The 11,843-nt window shown below is 38.2% G+C and overlaps 1 protein-coding gene across 6 annotated transcripts in view; it reads right to left on the reverse strand.

Annotated features, from left to right (window-relative positions):
- Positions 1-11,843, reverse strand: part of XRCC4 (X-ray repair cross complementing 4) — a 144,019-nt gene that overhangs the window by 113,282 nt on the left and 18,894 nt on the right. The gene's annotated exons all lie outside the window — the stretch shown is intronic.

Consider the following 11,843-nt stretch of genomic DNA (forward strand, 5'->3'; position numbering starts at 1 on the left):
GAAAACACAGCAGTGGATACCTCAAGGACACAACCTGCAGGGATGAAATCCTCAGATTTCATGGAGACTATCTACTGTAGACATGAAACATACCACATATATTTTAGGCTTGAACAACAAGTACAGATGTAAGAACCACAGCCATTACTTATTTCACTGAGTCTCAAATCCTCAGACATTTCAATAGAAATAATTAAATCCAGCTTTCGTGTAGAATATGGAAACCTCTGCAACACTACCTCAAAAAAATCTACTGTGATATTCTTTATCCACAGATTTCCTTAGCAATCTTTTTTTTTTTTTTTTCACTTTTAGGTCAGTCTAAGTGATCCTGACATTCTCTTCTTTGGACATGAGTAACTATAGGGATGTAAGCCTTCATCCTGTCCTGCAGAGGGATTTTTTTTTGTAAAGGAAACCTACCAGCCAGAATTACATTTTCATTCTGTAATCCCTTTAGTATTTTAGCAGACTTGCCTATTACTTTAATTCCAGACTGACTACAGCACAGGCAGCTTCAGATTTCAACACCAACAAGTGGGATAGGATATCCACTGCATGCTGACAGAACAGTAGCACATTTTCAAGTCTTCTATAACTTCCCATGGATTTAGCATTAAAACCAGACTTGAGCAAGCCAAAAATTGGTTCAGCCAATTCTTTTTTGCTCTCTTGGACACCATTTATTTGAGGAGAATGGTAACTTAAATGTTTTCATCTATGTAATATCTTCCCTAGTAACTAATGGATTGTCTTTGTGACACACAAATATTTTTGCTTCTCAGATTCAGAGGAGAAATACTAATGGAACATCTTGGTCTGCTCTGAAGTGATGGCAACTTTTTTGAGCATTATTCAGAAACCCAATAAGCCTAACAGGAATATAAGCCTAGCACAATTCACAAAATATTTTTCAAAAAGAACTAATTTCTTCTCTTAATTCTATCAGTTGCACATTTTTCTCATTATATTATTCTGATTATCTTCTGTAAACTCATTTTTTTCTATCTAGTCTTTTGTACTTTGACACTCCCACTTAAGCAGGAAAAGCCTCATTTAAACGTGCTTTCTTTAGCAAGAAACAGTGAGACTTTTGATCCTTTAAATGCTTTAAATCTTGTTGATATAGATCTATGTACTTGATTCAACCATCTGTATGGCCTTTATTACCTTTTCTAAAGGCAAGGCAGCATAAAGCAAATTAATCAAACAAGAATCAATCACCCTTTATATCTGTGTATAGGAAATCCACCATAATCTGCACATAGAGAACACACAGCTAAAGAAACAAAATCAAAGATATTGGCTTTGTTATTAAAAAAAACCAAAAAACCAACCAAACCCTAAGCCTACATTCCCATTAATAACTCGCAGCATTATTAATTCCATCTCATGTTTCTGTAATATTTTAATACCTCACTTCAGGGCAGCCATGAAGAATTTTCAAAACTTCCAGAGTGATGGGAAGACAGATATGAGGTTAGCTCTGAACTCCAAAAACTCCCATGCAGCAGCCCAGGCTGCTGCCAAAAGACCACAGATGGATGCCATATGAGCAGCTGAGACCATGATGCTGAAGGGGAGCCATGGAAATTCTTTGCTTGTAATGTACTCGTGCAGTTCCAAGGTGTAACATGCACCAAACTCAGTGTTTTAGCAGTTTTAATCTTCATCTTGATAATTTTATAGCTGTGCTCAGCAATAAGCTTCAGGAAAGGGACTCAAAAAAGCAAGGTGACAGAAAATTAAAGTGAAAACATTGCAAAAAAAGATGAATGTTACAAAGAGATCATGAGAGAAAGAATCTGTGTTGAGTTTTTTTTTTAGCTGATTTTTTGTGCTAACAGAATTTAGTGCAAAAATGTAATTATGTTTTTCTTTACAAATCCAGACACTGATTTTATCACAGTGACTTTTTTTTTTTTGTTTTTAAAGGAAAGGAACAGGCTTTCACTTCTGTTCAGAATGAGGTCTCCAAGTTACAAGCTATCTGTGAATTAAGTCCTTTTGTCATTTGATAATCAAGAACTGTCTGCAGAGAGAGCCCAGAAACAGCTCCTCTAATACTCCTAAATTGCATATGACTAATCCAGGGGAGTGGGGTGGAAAAGGGGGATGGAAATCTGCCTGGGCTGAGTCACTGTGAAGGCAAAGAATGACTGCTGTACAAGTCCAAAGCTATTGAGACATAAATTGGCTGACCTAGTAGCCAGTTTTTAAGGCTTAGCACAAATATGAGAAGTGAGCCCTCCCTTGACATCTCACACTTCCCCTTTCAACAAATGAAATTTCTGAGTTGCACTGAGAAATAATTTTCAACTTACGAGGACGCCACACAGCTGAAATGATCAAAATTTAGAAGCTTCAACTGAAAAGCTGCTGCTTCAGCTGTGTTTGATTGTTTGCTCCAACAGGATCCAGCTAATGGACTGAACAATAAATAGTATTTCTGAAACCCAAACTCACTTGTAATTGTGTTTGACAAGTAAGTTAAAAGTTCCAGGTTCTTTTTCTTGGCTATCTGCTGTACTGCTGACTTAAGTGCTGCACATCACTCTCTCTCAGCAGTGAGAACTTCCTCGTGTAACACTTGGAAAAGGTAAAACAACAAAGAAGACAAGCTGACATTCTTCAGAGAATACGTACACGAAACCTCCCTAAGTATGAGAGGGCCGACAGGCAGACAGATCAGCTTTTTAAGTCACCACAGAGAGAGAACTATGAAAAACTGATTTCAGGAAAAAAACCAGCATTTTCATAGTGTTAATCCCAGTGGAACCTTCAGCAAAAGGATTTTTTTTTTTTTTTTGGACAGCAGTGTCCAAACTGAAATACCTAAAACAGCACTTCTATTATAAAACTACCTAGTGTCCATGCCATTGCCTGCTCCTGCTGCAATCCCCACCAATTACAATAGCAGTAAAATAACAGAATCCAATGACCTAAAATGCTCTGAAACAATCATTTGAAGGCTTTATCTACAGAATGTTTTAAAATTAGCTTCCATGCCCATGGGAAAGACCTGATGGAAACTCAAGATCTTGCCTATCTTCCATAGGTGTCAAGTTGATAATGAATGGAAAATTTAGGACCTGCTAAACAGCTGGGCATCTAGTGCAACCAAAAGATAATCCTTGGAAAACAAACACTGAAGGAAACCAGATCCTATCTCTCAAACAACCCTCCTTAGCCCATGGCTATGAATACTCACTCTTCTTCACTGAGGAGAGCAGCTGGGACCTGTAACAGGATGAGCTCCCAATTAAATGCCCAACTTCAGGGAAAACCAAGAGTCCATTCAGACATCACTTGGGAAATCCTCAATTACTGAAAAAAAAAAAAAAAACCACGCCCTATGGTGCTCAAGTATGTCTTAGCTACAACTTCAGGTTTTATTGGCACCTTCTTTTTCTTAAGTAAAAATGCATGTTCACTTTTCAAAAGGCACGTTCCTTCAGAAAAGGCCACACAAGTCAAACAACAGGTTAAATGTACTTTTTCAAAACTTGCTCTAAGTTTCCAGTGGGTTTTCTGTAGAAATACCAGAACATTTCAGCTAATAAGGTCATTGTGCAATCCAAGCTGTGTTAGTTAGAGACAGTTAGTTCCTAAACTACCAAAATTCTGTAGCTTGGCTGTTAGCAGCAGGCAGTCTATGCTATTTGTCAGCTATAAGTTGTTTTTGAGTACTACCCAAAAGCTTTAAGAACAAACACAGTCTCCATCTTGTCACATAGTACTCAGAAAACAGTAATTACACAACACTCATGACAGATTCAAACAAATACCACAGACTGACACCACACAAATGTTACCTCTGTGCTATAAATTTACTTTTCTGAATTCTAAGAAACACACAAAAAAAATGCTTTCCCACACTTTCCCCTGCATTTCCCGCAGCATATCCCAATGTTCAAAAACCAATTTCAGAATATTTTTGCCTTAGCTGCTGCTTTAGCCTTAGAGCAAAATACAGATTTCCTTCTCAGATCAATGCACACCCCCCTGATCTAAGGCTATAGAGAGCTCAATATAGCCTGGATAACCTGAGGTTGCCATCATATACCAATAAGTTGTAACATTTCATATCTAACTTTAGAAAGAGTTCCTATGATAAAGACCACTCTCCCCCGACTGCCATTTTCTCTTCAAAAGCACTAAAACAATAAGGCACAGAGGGTTTTTGTCACCCACCAGACTATTGAAGCATTAACAGCTTTACGGAGAAACCCACATGAATTTTTCAATAAAAATTACTACATTTCTTTTACCCTATGGAAATATATTTCTTTCCAATGTCATGGTCTGGATCAGGTTTAAAGTTGCAGCTGAAAGGAAAACACTCCTGTGTCATGGAATTGATGTTATTTTCCTAAACCATGCGACCTGACATGTAGGGACTTTAATTTCTTTTTTAATTAAAGTAGCTGCCATTTGTTGAATGACATCATTTTCCAAGCCCAAGTACATAAAATACCCAGTTCTGTAACTGTCACTGAGCAAAACCTGCAGAGTCACTCACACACCATGAAATACAAGAGTTTCTTCAGGTAAAAGCAACAGAGAACTAAAAATTAATTGACTAAAATCCAAGAGTGGCAGATAATTGAGAAATGTTTCACTGTACCCAGTTTTGATGAATCAAAACCAAGTAAGTCAGATGTGGTAAATTAAACAAAAAGCAGTTGCAGAATTTTGTTGACCTCTGTGCAATCACACAGAGAGACTCCACTACAAAACGATGGTGTCATGAAATTTTAACCTACTAAAGACAGACGGACATGTCACTGACTCAGTTTTAAGCTTCTCTTTTTCAATAAGGAAACTAACATTCCTGAAGGAGCAGTATGAGAAACTGAGTTTAGACAGATAGATTTTGTCCAAATCTAGTTTAAACCCTTAAAACTGCAATTAAGAAAAATATTAAGATTAAATTTAAAATATAAAAATCTTTTATAAGAAAAAAATTGGTTTGAGAAGGAAGAAAGGTCCAGGGTGCTTGTCTCACCAGCTCTAGGGATACTGGGATTAACTAGCTCAGCTTTAGCAAGCACTACAGCTCTGTCAGAAAAGAGACATTTCCTCCTACCACACTACTGACTTTCATAGGAAAAAGAAACCACAAGCAAACCCACAACAAAACATTAATCTGTCAAGAGAAGACAAGTAATTGTTAAATCAAATTTAATAATTTAATTTAGTAATAATTAATTTAATAATTTAATTTAATAATTGCCATTAAAAATTTACAAGAAGTTAACAGAAGTTGTCTTTAAGGTCCATACCAGCCCTAATTATTCTATTATTTAGCAAGAAATTGAAAAGATAAAATTGAGTGTATATTTATGAACATATATAATTATACACACGTGATTTATATGTAAATCATTCAAATATCATGACCATCATCTCTGAAACACATTCTCAGAACACTGCCTGGCACACTTCACCTCCTGGCTCTTACCAGGGGAATTAACACCATCTCAAACACATTTGCATTCCCTAAGAGCTCTTTTAGTACCCAGCAAAACGAACCAGCAAGAAGTTACGGAAGCTTTAACACAATGAAGAAATTGTTCAGAAAAATATATGGAACAAAAAGCTCATGCTTTTGTAATATGAAGAAAGGAGCACAGCAGATGTGAAATGGTTCAGTGGATGTTTCTGTTTAGACAGACCTGGAAAATGGAGTCTCCTAACAAATAAAAGATAGCAGGCAATTCCTACAGGCTTAACAATTCTCCACAACGACTCTTGATTTGTTATTATTACCACAAAGCTCTTTAAACAACTTGGACTCTGAATAATATACACAGAAGTATGAGAGATTATGGATGAAGGTACTAATTCCAGAGAAGTGGCACCCTCTGGAAGCTTGTTACCCCGAGCTGACGTGGTGGGGTTAGGCAGAATGCACGTGTAACTCTAATTTTGGCATCCTGCTGATTATGTATACTGCTCCTGCTAGCCTCTCCACAATAGTGGTCTTGATTAAAGAGCATTGTTCAGGAAGGGGAGCACATGCATTTACAGATGGCATAAACACGCTGCAGTGACTAAACAATGTTTGATGAGCACATGCAGCCCTGGCAGAGCCTCATCTTGTGTTCTGCAAGCCTTGCCTGACAAACGGAGATAAAACACACAGTTCAGCCACGAGGGGCAAAGGCAGCAGCTCCCCACTCCCAGGCCTAAAAACAGCTGGTAAAAAAGGTGTGTAAATAGATGTCATCCTCCCCAGTTTTAGGTATTAGCCTGTCCCACAGAAGTTAAACCCAACATGAGTTAAGTATCTGGTGTCCTTCATCTTGTGTTTGGGTTTATCAGTTTTTACTAGATCCTGATCCAAAAAATACTACTCTTATTCTCTCCACATTTAATCTGACCAGATTATTTCCCACAAATGAAGACCCTCAGTGATAGTGGATAAGGTCAGTCTTATCCTCTGTAAATTTACATTTTGGCATTCAACAAAGAAAATAGTCGTTTTAGAAAAATTGATTTCAAAAAGTTCTGGAGGACCACATTCAAAAAGGAAAAATTAAAGGACCGGTATCTGCATGTTGTTTTCCACAGAAAGAATGTCCTTTTTGCAGTCATGCTGGTTGTAACCCCAGATTACATCACTAAAAAAAGAACTGCTAAACTGTAATTATGTCAGGTAAGTAATAGAGATAACAGCCCCACTGCCACTGGTTAGCACGGCACTTTTGCTACCACATGCCCACATAAGGGCTCTATTAAAATCCGTTTCCCAAACAACTTCAGTGATTTACCCATGGCCTGCAAGGATTTTTGGAACAAAACATCTTAGTTATGTAGTTTACAGGCTTTTCAAGCTAGCACACCCACATAAGAGCAGGCTGGTTATTTCTCTGATCTCTTGAACTAGACAACGCATATATTGTTATTTACAATCAAGGAAAACATGGGCTTTGCCCCCCATCACAGCTAACAAAACCAGGCTGTCTCAGAAACCTAACAGTTTTCTTGCATACAAATCAGTGCATATAAAACCAAAATAAACATTATATATCTAATGCAGTCCTTATTTTAATTCTTCAGTTCTGCAATGTCCTAGGCAATGTCTCTCTAGTATTAAATGAGATGAAAACTACATTGCTCAATGTGTTTCAGTCCACCAAATCAGTAACACAGGCAAAACCAAAACTGCAGTGGTGAATGGCTGATTTAGAAAATCCCAGCAGAACACAGGACTACAATTTTAACTCCTTTATGAGCCCAGGGAAGTAAAAGACGACAGTGAATTCTTCTGCTTTCAACTCTTAGCAAAAAAACCATCACCAAAATTGGAAATAAAACAGTGCTTGTGAAGGCTAGACAAGTTCACATTTTTTCATAACTACGCATCTTCCCCACATCACCTCAGGCTTAGACCTCTCACCTAAATCAGAACTTGCTAATCAGTAGCTCAAGTTAGTCTCTAAAAGCTACATTAGATAAATCCTTTTCTTTTTTTTTTTTCCCTGAGAGTGATTCAGCTGAGAGGAGAATCAAGACTGCAAGACTCAGAATAAACTGAAAGAGCAGAGTCAGGTTTATTCCAACTAAATAGCAAAATTCATCCCTGATGTTGCTGGGATGGATTATCTACATAGAACAACAAATTCTCATTTCAGCTGGAATTGAACACGTACGAAACACAACTGCAAGGCAACAAGTTCAGTGTAAATTAATGGAAATAAATCTCCCATTGTTTTGCAAGATGTACAGCCATCAATTAAATGAGCAAAGAACTAGTATTAAAAAAACTTGACTGCTTCCAAATCCCAGTTTTTGGCACCTCTGCAGTCCCTAAGAGTATTGACAATGTTCTGTTACAAATCTGTGTTAAGTTAATAACCTACAGGTGTTATTCACACACTGAAAAGACAATGTGCTTTATGAACAGAACAAAAAACAGTACCTCAAACTCTCAAAAAACCCCAAAGCTTAAGACTTATCTGAGAAAAACACATGCAGAAAGACTAGGATTTGGGTTCCCTAAATAAGAAAAAAAAAAACAGTTACACTGGTTAAGTAGTTATTTTTAATGAACATCTAATTTTTAATGAAATGCCAGGTATTATTTGCAGAGGTACCTGAGAGGAACAAGAAGAGGGTGAAACAAATAATCTTTTATGGTAGAGCTTTTCCTGGAATGATACTACCCAGAAACCTACTCTTGAAATTGTGTGATGTACCTGCCTTTCTTGGAAACATATTTTTTGCAAGAGAACCACATTTTTCAGTGAGACTAAAACATTTCAGAACAATTCTAATTGAATCTTCTACTCACCAGCTCCAAATCCATGTACAATCTGGCGTTTAAATTTTAAAACTCAAAGATGCTTAGCCTTTGTCCTCATGATAAAAAACACTCATTCCACATATTGACATGTAACAGGCAGTAATTAGCATTCTGTCACATCCTATGGGCAGGCACAACACCTCACAGGGTTTTTAGGGAACCAGCAAACTTATGGTAGTGCTGTTCCACCAGAAAAAGAGCTGATTTTGCTCTCCTCACTGGACACAGAAATTAGGGACTTGTCTTCACTGTTAAAAGAAAATTTAATTTTTATCTGTGTCTACTAATACAGACTGAATTCAGAGTGGTAAACCAAAGATATGTGTATTTTAAATCACTGTAGCATAAGGAAAGAAACCAACAGGAAGTGTAACAGTTTCCTCACTGCACATTCTGCAGCTCCCTTATTTCTTCATCCCATCAACCCCACGATATTTCCACATTCATCACTTTTTAAAAAACGCAGGACATCCTGAGTTTGCCCTTTTCTTATATTTCAAGACATCTTCTGTAACTGCAGCAGAAGTAAGAGGTATTGAAATTGCTCTGAGAGGGTTTAAACATATCCGTTCGATATTTTATACTGGAAAAGGTGCTATTTTAGTGAACCTAAGAGTTAACATGAGGTTGAGAGCTCTCCTGTGCCTTTGTAGGTAGAAAGATGAATGCTTCCTCTGGAGCTGGGAGAGGGGAGAGAGTTACTGAAGAACCACTGGTGAGATTCTTGTTGGTTTCCAGGCCCTGGCTGCTGCTCATCCTCACAGAAAATACAGGACTGGCGTCTTGCAGTGAAGGTTTAGAGCCCACACACAGTAATCTCTTTTGCAGAGCACCTACTGTCCCCTGTAATTTGTGTTTGGGAAACTAAAGCTTGCCAATATGCCATGATTTAAAGATTTCTTCCTCCTAAAAGGAAAGCATTTGCAAATGAAAGCAAGCCTTGATGTCCACACAGGGATTTGCAATGCTCAGCAGGCATTCCAAAAAGGGAAAATCTGAAAAAATTGAGAGGAGAGGGAGGGAGGGGAGACAACACAATAACACCAAGAGGGAAAAGGAATAACTGACAGTTTTTCTTGCACAAATCCAAATCTGTTATTTTATGAACATGTTAAGTATACTTGAAATATGTTTAGACTCTTATTGTACTCAAGAAACACAAAGATGTCCTTTATAGTGTAATTTACTGTACACCTTAAAGCGCCAAAACTACCATTTTTTTTTCCAATTGGATAGGTCTAGTGAAATACACAGATCCTCACAGGCTGAGAAAAAATGAGGAGAATTTATTTATCACAGTGTTTGATCCCTCCTTTTTCAACAATACTAGTTTTAAAGGCATAAATTGCCAGGATTTTAAATTTATTTCTCCAAACTACTGCTTATCAGAAGCAGCAATCAAATACATAATCTAATAGCTAAGCAAGGAAAATAGCAAACCTTATTTAATTCACCAGGACTTCTGTCACACTTTGTACAGACACCTTGTAAGTGAATTGTACACCTACTAATATGGTAGGGAATCACTTTCAGAAATGGTTTTTCTTACCTCAAGGCTACAGAAGTGATGCACTGCATTTCCAGTGTACCTGAAATACCTGAAGGTACACCCGAGGTGAGATGGGGAAAATCATGTGGCACTCAGAATTCTGAGATTACTTACAAGATAACACTTAATGTTTCTGTAACATAAGGCACATTAGAAGCCAGCTATTTCTAAAATGGGCTTCCAAGATATCCATTCAAGTGTCCACTCTCAGGTCCTGAAGTAGGTGGACATTAAGTGATATAAGTGTCATTACTTTCACACTGACCTAAGGATTAATCATTTCATCTTCCTCTCTCCTCAGCTGGTGGAATTGCCTGGGAAACAACCTGAACTCCCAGTGACCTTTGCTAACCAAACAACACATCCTCAGTGGTTTGGAGCAAAGTAACTACTCAGACCTTGAACCAAGATAGTTTGGACAGCACAAAGAGCTCTACCAACTGCATTTCTCTCAGACAGCATGCTGTGAAAAGTTTTGGTTAGCACAGGCTTCTCCAGCTTTTTTTTTCCAACTTTTAGTAAACTTATAATGAACTCACAGGCCTGACCAGGGAAAAGCAGCCACAGGAAATGGGGAAGACAAATAACAGCATCTCTTCCATCATCCTAATTAGCAACAGTGCTGCATCTAAGGTGGAATTTGTTAAGCTCTTACCCTCCCTGTTTACAAACTTAAGCAAAAGGCAAGGGAAAAAAAAAACACCCAGAGCCTGTCACATTACTGTAAAAAAAGAGACTGCTAGCACTCAAATAATTGTTTATCAAAGGCTATTTAGTCTATTTAATTGCCAGCCCCAAAGAAAAGAAAAAAAAGAAAGAGCTTGCCGGATTTCCATTATTTATTATATGTGGAGTGACTCGCTGAAGCACTTGGAAAGATTTACTTCCCAGTGGTCACCTACTTAGATCAAGCACTAAATCACTGCCTCTGTGGCTGGTGTTTGTTTAGGTGGCAGCAGTTGAGCTGGACCAGCCTCCCCGGCCCCTCGCTGGGGTCTCCGTGTGTGTGGCCCGTCCGGGGCTGCAGCTGGAACTGCACACAATTCCCACTGTGCTCCACAGACATTGTTATTCCAGGGTCCTTCCCGACACACCAGGCACCCCAGACATGGCTCCCAAAGGCAGAGCCACCTGTCCTGAGGGAGGTAAATCACAAACACACCAGGATTTTCACCAAATGCATTGGAATTCTCACAAAAACACATCGGGATTTTCACTGAACCCATCGGGATTTTCACCAAAGGCGTGGGGATTTTTAAAGGCACAACTTCTTAGGCTCAGCTGCACATCCTGAGGCACAGTCAGAACCAGTGTTTCTAAAGCTCAGACATCATTATCTCTCCCAACCAACACTTCAAGATAAATAAGTAGTAAAAACCTTATGAACATGCCTTAAGATAAATTATTTTTCTTATTCTGTTACTTCTAAGAATTACAGGCAGCCAGGACACTACAAAACAAACCTGTTACACTGTGCTCCCTCTAAATCAGACAAGAAATCTTCATGACTTGGGGAAGTATTCCATCCATTCAAAACCCAAACCATCAGCACTCATCCCTTACATAAACCTTACATACGCATCATTATTATATACTGATGATTATAAACACTTTTTAAATTATATGAAGATACAGGTTTGGTTTCATTCCATCAAAGGAGCACAGGAGGGGGTGCAACATCCCTTTACAGTTCATGGAAGGAACCTATTTGCTCATTAACTGAAGAACAGGTGAATCAAACACCTGGTTAAGTCATCAAATGTACTACACTGGCAATACAAATAATTACAGTGCATGTTTCATTTCAGTCCCTTTCAAAGCAAGGGGCACAATGGGGCTGCCACCAATTCCTCAGAAAACACCTGGGCAGTAAAACAAATTTCATATCAGAAAACATTTCCCAGTAATATCCTATGTTTTCCTTTGCTTAACATCTCCCCACTATTTTTATTTGCACTCCTACAGACCACCCAACACAGAATT

This window comes from Fringilla coelebs, assembly GCF_963513975.1.
Source record: "Fringilla coelebs genome assembly, chromosome: Z".
NCBI classification, from domain to species: domain Eukaryota; kingdom Metazoa; phylum Chordata; class Aves; order Passeriformes; family Fringillidae; genus Fringilla; species Fringilla coelebs.